This window comes from Octopus sinensis, linkage group LG17, assembly GCF_006345805.1.
Source record: "Octopus sinensis linkage group LG17, ASM634580v1, whole genome shotgun sequence".
In the NCBI taxonomy this organism is placed as follows: domain Eukaryota; kingdom Metazoa; phylum Mollusca; class Cephalopoda; order Octopoda; family Octopodidae; genus Octopus; species Octopus sinensis.
In genome coordinates this window covers 56356253-56366252 of record NC_043013.1, presented here as the reverse complement: position 1 = coordinate 56366252, position 10000 = coordinate 56356253, and positions in this window count along the sequence as shown.

The window sequence follows — 10000 nt, the reverse complement described above, 5'->3', positions numbered from 1 at the left end:
CAATCAAAATAATCTAAGCAGTTCTCAGTTGCAGCACTCAAGCACCTTTGCAGCAGTAGCCCCTGACAGTCTGACCTCTATTAAAATAATAAATTTTCCTTAATTGTCTTGTGTTTTATTTTATTTTTTTTTTGGTACAGCCTCCTAAAAAAATCTAGGTTTTGAATCTGTCCTTGATATTAAAAATGTTGATAACCACTCTAACATTTGCTACTTGGCTGCTCTTTCTAGCAGATTGACTGACCACATAGAGACACTCCTTCCAATACATCATTCAAACATATACCCATTCCCGAATTAAAGCGGTCAAAGTGATGTCCAGTTTTTATTTGTTAGACATTATTTGGTCCCCTCTGAGTTAGAAACTCTATTTTAGGGAACTACATTGAGATTTAGATGTCCTTACTATTATTTAACAACCAAAAGATAAAATTAACTTCAGCCAGATTTGAACTCACGAGGAAGTTATTTGCATGATAACTTGACCTGCTAGAAATAGCAGTTAAATTTCTCTAAAGATCTCACCATACTGCCATTAAATAAATTTGGCAACATTAAATAATGTTGTCTTATATATACTATGTCTCAAAAATACAGGATGGTCATGAGAGGAGCAACTTTGATCATAGGTCTATTAGACCAGGGACAATAAACTGAAGCCAGACAACAGCAACACCAACAATAAATAAACTGTAATCTCCTTCTTGCCAATCTTTATAAACATTGGTTTCAAGTTTTGGCATAAAGCCAGAAATTTCAAAGGAGGGGATAAGTTGATTACATCGACCCCAGAGTTTAACTGGTACCTGTTTTATTGACCTCCAAAAAGAGGAAAGGTAAAGATGACTTCAGAAGTTGAACCCAGAATGCAAAGATGGATGGAATGTTGCAAACCATGCTAATCATTCTACCAGCTCAGCACAGCCTTACTCTATAAATATTGGTTAGGGAAAAATTCTTAGGAAATATTTTGATTTCCATTATTAATAAGCAGTTTAATCAGGGATAATTCTTAAACACGAATTTATTTTCTATCTTGTCGCAGAAAAACAAAACTAGTTTCCCATTAAATTCATTAAAATCTATTTAATTCTGTTTACTAAATCGAAGAAAAAAGAAAAACACTTCAAAATCACTTAAAAAAGACAAAAAAAATTATCCTCTCCAATTTGTTGTTAATGAAGATTTTAATTGTGAAGCAAAACTATAATTGCAAGGATCCATACATATCCAAGATGAAGCAAGAAAATAAAACAGAATTTATGTGTCACACATCAGAACCGTGTTTTGTGATAAAAGCAATAAAGTTTGGTAAATTTAAGTCTCACAGAAATCACATTTGTTTTCATTTGTAAGTTGGATTTAGTATTGAGATAACAACAGAACATATATTGACATCAGTAAATCACTGGCGTCTCAGTTTGCTATTAAATGGAATAATATGAGTTTTAGATCACTGAATATAAACATATTGGCTTATGAACCAACATGGTAAGTTTTGTGTGGTTGTTCGATTTGCTAAAAATAGCAGCAAAATACCTCTAAAATCATAACTTAATAAGGAATGGACATATTAGTTAATGTTGTCCTAGATACACTTAAAGAGTGAAATTGTGAAGACTAGAATATAAGCCATGGGGCCAAAGGGTTACTTTACTAGGTCTGACTTGAGTTTTAAGAACAAAATCTCTCACAAAATTGGATTTGGGCCAATCCAAGATTGGTCTAGAGGTCACTATTTGAAGGTAGCACACACTAATAATTGAACATGCTGCCTCATGATAGTGAAGCAAACGTCTTAAATATACAGTTATGTTTGTACTTTGTGTCAACACACACACACACACAACACAAACACATGCAAATGTAACAGGGGCCATCATGATGACACCAAATGTAACAAGGGCCATCATGATGACACTAAATGTAAGAAGGGCCATCATGTTTATGCTTCTTCTCAGATATACTCCATGCTTCAGACACTTCCCCACAGTTACATTATTTCATCTCTTTTAAGCGTCTGTTTCTCAAAGTGGCAGGTGTATAGTCTTCCCTCTTCTCATCACCTTGTCTCCTCTACATCCAGTCCTTTTCTAGAACCATATTCCTCTGGAATTTTCTTCCTACTCAGCTCATTCCTACGAGTGTTGACCCATAATAGTTTAAATAAAATATTAACAGCATAAACCTCACTAGTTTTAAAGGGCTCATGGGGCTCTGCCCCTTCCTCAAGACCCAACAATAATATAATATGTTTCTTTATTAGCCACACAGGGCTGGACACAGATGGGACAAATTACAATGTAGAACTTTTCTTTTTGGGGAGAAAAAAAAAAAGTGGGGTAGATTTTCGATCAAAAGGGATAGTAGAAAGGAAAAAACAAGAAAAGAAAAAATGATCAATAGGGATCATGTATCACAGAAATGTAATGATGTAAAGTGTAAAGGGGAAGCAGATAAGGTTTATCCATGGAAAGAAAAGCCAACGGAAAATACCACGGTAACCTCGGTCATTAATGTCACATGTTAACACATTTTTTTGCAAGTAAGTAAAAGTTTAACCAGTTTGTAATGACCTACAAATGCTAAAGATCAACGGTTTCTTTCTGGAAGGTTCTACATAGACTAAGGATGTTTCTCTTCTTCTCTTCACCAATATCAAAATATAGAAGCAATTCAAAAAGTTCCTGCAATATACGACAAGGTGGAATTAACCCCTTTCCTTAACAGAATTCCCTTAATTCTTCTCTTTTGGCCTGATTAGATTCTGGATCAGTTACAGTTTAAGTCTTTTAGAAATTATTTCACTCCAACTTCTAACAAACAAATTTCAATGGAGGAATTTTCTTGTTTGGTAAAGAAGGGAGAGAAAAAAAAAAGACAATTAGCTTTTATCTGTAGAATTTTAGTTTGTAAAAAATATTTTTGAAAAAAAAAAAGAAAAATTGAAAGGAAAAATGATTGAAAATTTGAGAAAGAAGATGAAAACAAAAATGCACAACAGAGATGAAAATATTAATCATTGACGTCACTAAGCTGCAGAATGTGAACCTTTACCGAAAATGTTGGAGATAAGAAGCATGGTAATCCCTGAAAATAGAACATAAATAAAATTAAAGTATTTTTGCTACCCTCTTCCTGCCACACTTTAAGAGCTTAAAAACAAAAAGTGACATATTTTACTGTTTTTGGGGTGTTTTGTGTTGTTTTATTCTATATCTTGTATTTTACTTTCAATTTTCCAGCAAATCAACCAGTTTGTTTTTTGCAGAGTTACCAAATATTTGCCAATCCCTAAAAGTAAGCTTTTCAAAATTCATAATAAAAAAAATAACTTATAAAGGACTCCAAAAGATGAAATATTTGGATTATCTTTTGTAGTGCAAAAACTTTTATCTCCAACAAGTTAGTCCTAAAGAACTGAGGAAATAAAATAATTAAAGAGAGAAATATCTGGCATAAAGAAATGTGTGTGTACGTAAATATATATATATATATATATATATATGTATGCATGTATATATGTATAGTATGTGTGCATACACATACATCAACATATATATATATACACACACACAGACTCACACACACACACACATATATATATATATATATATAGAGAGAGAGAGAGAGAGAGAGTGGGAGGGAGAGGGAGGGAGAGAAAGAGAGAAAGCAAGAGAGCGAGAAAGAGATATAAAAAACACACACACCACACAAACACATTTTGATTGAAAGATTGAAAACTCCATGAAATATAGCAAACATTCTCCACCTGCAATGTACTGAAACATGTGTCAGATAATCTTCAGTTGTCTGATAACAATAATGATAACAACAACAACAACGACGACGACGGCGGCTGCGGCAGCAGCAGCAGCAGCAGCAGCAGCAGCAACAACAACAACAACAACAACAACAACAACAACAACAACAACAACAACAACAACAACAACAACAACAGCAGCAGCAGCAGCAGCAACAACAACAACAACAATAATAATAATGATAATAATAATAATAATAGTAATAGTAGTAATAGACTGAAAGCTACAAAGAGAATTACACTGTCATCGTCTTTCTTTTTCAATATTTCTCAAAGACTTAAAAATATTCTTCACAGAGATTCTGCTGACAATCTGCCAACCCCCTTTGATAGGTTTTTTCCACAGGTCTTAACAAGTTTACTTCTCAAAGCAGATGAACAGGAGTTCAATCTCACTTTGTACCACCTTGAGCAAGTATCTTCTACTATAAGTTTGTGAATGAAGTTTGGTTGACAGAACCTATTCCCTATTATGTCTACTGCTGTATTACTAATTATGATATACATAGCAAGTGTAGGAGAGAAAATATGACAAACGCAGGTTTATATCATTTGCTGCTACGTATTCTTCACCATTGGCGTTGATTTGAAATCTGCTTTGGATGTTTCAAGTGCAACAGATCACCAGAAGAACAATTTATGGCATTCGGTTACACAGATCAAATGCCTATGTATATGTGTATATGTGTGTGCGTGTGTTTGTGTACGTGTATCTATCTATCTGTCTGTCTGTCTGTCTGTCTATTGACCGCTCGCCACTAAAGCTTTTTATTCTCTCTGTTTATTTCCTCGTGTTCCTTTCTGTTGAAGAGCACAGGCTTGAAACATAAAATACTTTCTTACCTTCCCAAGCATTAAACTAATACACCTGTTTCTTGTTTACACACCTGTCATTGCCTTTTTTTATTGTAAATTCCAACTAGACAAATAGATAGATAGATGGATGGATGGATGGATATGTGTGTGTGTGTGTGTGAATACATGAACACACACACACACATGCATCTACATTCACCAGAGAGGAAACATTTAGTCTTAATTACACAATTGCATATCTTGTATATGATTTTCTCGATCGAAATGTCATTAGTGCATAGACCTGCAAATTCAGGTGTTAGCATTAGAAATAGTTAAAGCTTGTACTTTACTGTTTGACATACTTCTTAACAATGTGTGAATGTGTGTAGAACAACTAAGCAAAAAAAAAAAAAAAGAGAGAATATTTAAACAACTATCTGCTATTTTGCTTTTTGTTTTCTCTTTTTCTTTTTACCTGATAGTAATTCACTCACAATAAATATCAATATATTATGGAGTTAATCTTAGATAAGTAAATATGGCTTGACTGCAACATAAGAGAATTAGGTCTCGCATTGAGTTTTATCTCTGTTTTTATGACAGCCAGTTCAAGATTCAAGAACAAACTTAAGATGCACAACACATTTCATTGGATGCAGTTTCGTATGTATTAGTTATCACCCAATACCTACAGGATAAAACGTATGTTCAATGGTCCAGAAAATAATACCAGAATGTAGTTAATTCATAAAGTTAGACAATTTTGTGGATAATCTGCAGACTGTTGAACAAATCCAATGTTTTATTTCTCATCCTTGCAAGGTTAATAAAATATATGGCATTGGGGTTGATATAATTGAAGGTTTCCTTCCCTGAAAAGGGGCAGTCTTGTGTCTAATGTAGATATTGGTTTGAGAAGAAAGTGGAAGACAAACAAAATAATTTTCCTTCAGACAATAACAAAGTAGTTTGATTACTCTTAGAGAATATAGCGAGGTGAAGTAATCAATAAGTCATTGGTAGATTGTTTCCTAATGCTGATTATGGTCTTGGAATCCACAGACAAACAGAACTGATGTGAAAACAGTGAAATCTACATAATAGACAGAGAAACAGCATTAGAGAGTCAAATGAAGTCATTAGACATTCAAGTGAATAAATAAGGTGGAAAATGAAGAATCTAAGATTGTTTGATCAGTGAGAAATAATAGATAAGATTCTTTCTGTTCAGTCTTTTAAAGTTGTTTTAAATGTTTATTAATTGGACATTATGGGAACTTGTTGCTATAAAAATATCTGAAACTAATATTGATCATCCTAGGCTGATTGACTTAATCTGTCAGGCCTGTGTGCTTCCTGGTTCTTACTTATACATACATTGTATCTGTACATTTTAGCACAAACTGTGTGCCCTTAAAGGCAATTAAAAGGGTTGGTATCAAGAAGGGTATCCAACCATAAAGCACCACCTTAAAAGCTTCGTTCAGTCTTTGCCAGAACAGAGAAGTAGAAATATAAAGAAAGAAATGGCAAGGAACCCTTAACTCCCTGCTGATGCAACACTATCCTCTGACACCTGGATACATTTAACAGAATTAGAGCACCACTGGGATAAGTATAAAGGTAAGACCGGGATCTGCTACCTTCCTGCCTTCCTTTCACCAGTTTTTCAGATTGTAAAAACTGTTTCACACTCCATTTCAAAAATAGAACTTCAAATTCATATGTCTTCTGTCTGTGGCTTGTTCAAAGGAGGAAATAGAGTGTGTGGGTGTCTAGAGCAGGTGCCTTGAAGGGGTACCTTGAAAGGGTACCTTGAATGGCTGCATGCCATTGTAAACATGACTTTGGGTTATCTAATTTGATGCTAACTTGATCCTGAAGTACAGCTTTCTATTGTAGAGATTCATGAATAGGGACTTCTTGCCTCCATCAAACACCACCAGTTATTAAAACACTACGAAACTTCATGAGTGATTTTTGAGCAAAGACATATTTAAAAAATATTAAAATATTTGAAGTTTTTAATCAGTATATCCAGATTTTTCTGTAATTTTTGCTGATGATTCTTCAGTCACTCTTTAAATCAACCATTAACATGGAACCAAGTTGCATAACATTTGATCAAACATCTACAATAATTCTTAAACAACAAACTGTTGTTTTATTTGAAGCATATAAAATAAGAAATTTGCATTTATCATAAAAACAGCGATAAGAAACGAAGCACTTTTGGGAAAAATAGGACTCTGCTGATATATTTGGTTGACATTTTTGGTTGCATATATATCGAAGACTTACTGTCATATATTTTAAGAATATTTCTAAGAACATATCTCCATAGGCATTCTGTCTGTTCCAAATGATTTTAGGAAAACAAAATATGCTGAGAAATCCTGAAAACAATGATGTTTTCGGCCCCTCAAAGAATATGTAAAATAATGTTATTTCTAAACATATTCTAGTAAGTGTGGAACAAATTATGTCTGAAAGCACTGGCTATATTTTTTGCACATTTTTGTTTGTTTTGTTTCTTAAACAAATACAGCAACATGTCTACTTAAGTGTACTGAGCAGAAAAGACAGGAGGTTTGAAAAAACAAAAAAAAAAACAAAAAGAAATCGATATACTAACGCTAAAGATTGTTCCCTCTGTCACTCCCATTAAAAACTAGGAAGTTATTTGGAAAGTTAGAACAAAGTAGAACATGTTCAGGGCCTTTAGATATAACAGGTATTTTGGTTTGATCATATTTCTGCTTCACAAGAATTAAATATCTTAGCTAGATTCTACCCAGTTTAGTATAATATTTTATATATTTTACAGTTTGTACAGTGAAACGTTTCCTTCTTCAGCTGTCAACAGGAAATTAAAGCAATTTGGGTGTCTTCTAACAGTATTGCTTTCTCTAGCAATGCCTAGCAGCACTGAATTGGTGCTAGCAGGGAGCATTCAAAGTTTTTTGGCCCACACTACAACATGTCTTTTTTTCCCCTTCTTCCTTCAATCCTGCGATTATATCATCATACCAGAATGCCACCCACTCTGATCACACAGTAAATATTATGTTTAATCTGCTCGATAAAGTTTTATTCTTTGCTCTCTGCTTTTGGCTTTCCCTCACATATCTTTACCATACATCCATGATAAATCATTCTTTGATTCCTTCACAAGACTGCGAACCACATTTCTCCCATTCTACCTGAGTGTAATACCATTCAGTAAGGACAGAAGAGATTGATTCACAAACCCATGACACCCCATCTCTGCTGCCATCATCATGATTCACGTAGCTCCCTAAACTTTCATATCTCAACACTTTCTTTCACGTATCCTCTTCCAGAGGGACTCGTAAACTCAATCAGCATTCAGGGCATCTTTTTTATGTCAAGCCACTCCATGGCATTAGTTTATTGACGGAGGATCATATTTTCAAAACCTGTTATATGTTTAATCTGCTTGATGAAGTTTTATTCTTTGCTCTCTGCTTTATGCTTACATGCATACATACACACATATGTATGGATGTATATAATATATATATATATATGTACAAGCTTGTGTGCTTGTATATATGTGTGTGCATGTGTGTGTGTGCATGAGTGTGTGCACATTGTGCATATGTTTGTACATGATTATATATATACATGTACATATATATATCAGGCTCTTCAAAAGTCCTGTTACACTCGGTTTTGATTTTTCAAGAGGTTAATGTGTGAGATAGAAAAAGTACAGACAAACACACTTCAAGTTCTACTTTTCCAGCACATGTCATTACAAAATCTTTACCATTGTGAGCAGGTGTATCAAGATGGAATTTTAAAAAAAAAAACCCCAGATCTTTGCACTCCTGTGCAAGGGCCACAACAAGCCTGACATCAGCAAGCAGCTCAACATCTGTCAGGTGACTCTCCATAGAGTCACGGAGAGGCTCAAGGACAAGAAACACCTCAAAGATCGACCTCAATCAGTCAGACCTCAAGTTGTCAACCATTTGGCTGTTGGAAAGGCTTTCAAAAGTGATCTGAAGCTCAAAATGACTGTGCTCGCAAAGAACAACATCTTGGTGGCCACAGTGTACAGGGCTGTCAAGGAGGAGACAGGCAAGATCTTGAGATGTATGGAAAGGCCGCTGCTTACTGACCATATGTGAAAACACTCACTGTCAAGAGTGCTGTCATTGCCTTCTCAATGACTTGAAGGGTCATGGCAATCGAATTCTCATTTTTTCTGATGAAAAATCTTTCAAGATCAATCCAATCATCTGCATGGTCAACTTTGGACTGGATGTTTCTGAGGTCCACTACATGTCCACGATGAAGTATCCAACCCCCATGATGATGTTCAGTATCATGGCTTCATATGGTGAGAAGATGTCACCAGTGTGCTTCACAGCTAATTACAGGCTCACCATAGCTGACTACAAGAACATCTTGGCCACAAAATCCTGCCCTGTGAGAGAAAGATCATGAAGAAGGTGGACTATGTCTTTCAGCAGGACAATGCCCTGGCCCACATGACCAAGACTGTACAAGAGTGGTTAGGATCGAAAATGAACTTCTGGTTGAAGGACTTTTAACCAATGCAGTCATCTGACCTCAACCCCTGGACTAGTGTGTGGGTGCATTTTGAGGACAAGGTCCGTAAGGTCTGTCACATCAAAGTTGACAAGCTGAAGTCCTCCATCAATGGTTTGTGGGCCAGCATGAGGAAGGACTTCATCCACAACGTGTGTGTAGCTTTCAGATCTCGCCCAGAACATGTGCTCACCAGTGAGGGTGGCTACATTACTTAATAATAACATTTAGAAACACATTTATATGTTAAACAATAAAAATGTGTCTAACTGCATCCTTTGTTCAGTGTTGTAACCAATGTAACTGGACTTTTGCAAAACCTGGGTATACATACATATATATAACTATATATACACATACATGTGTGTGCGTGTGGGTGTGTGTGTATGTGTGTGTGTGTATGTGTGTGTGTATGTGTGTGTGTATGGGTGTGTGTATGTGTGTGTGTATGGGTGTGTACTCCTATCCTTTTACTTGTTTCAGTCACTTGACTGTGGCCATGCTGGAGCTCTACCTTGAAGGATTTTAGTGGAACAAATCCACCCCAGTACTTATTTTTAAAACTTAGTAATTATTCTGTCAGTCTCTTTAGCCAAACTGCTAAGTTATGGGAATGTAAAGATACCATCACCGGTTGTTAAGCAGTAATGGGTGGGGACAAACACAGAAACAAAGACACAAACATAAATATAAAGACACACGGAGAGAAAACACATGCACACACAGATATATATATATATGAGTAATTTTAGAGACAGAACCACCTTCAACTCAATCAAGACTAAATGATTATACACC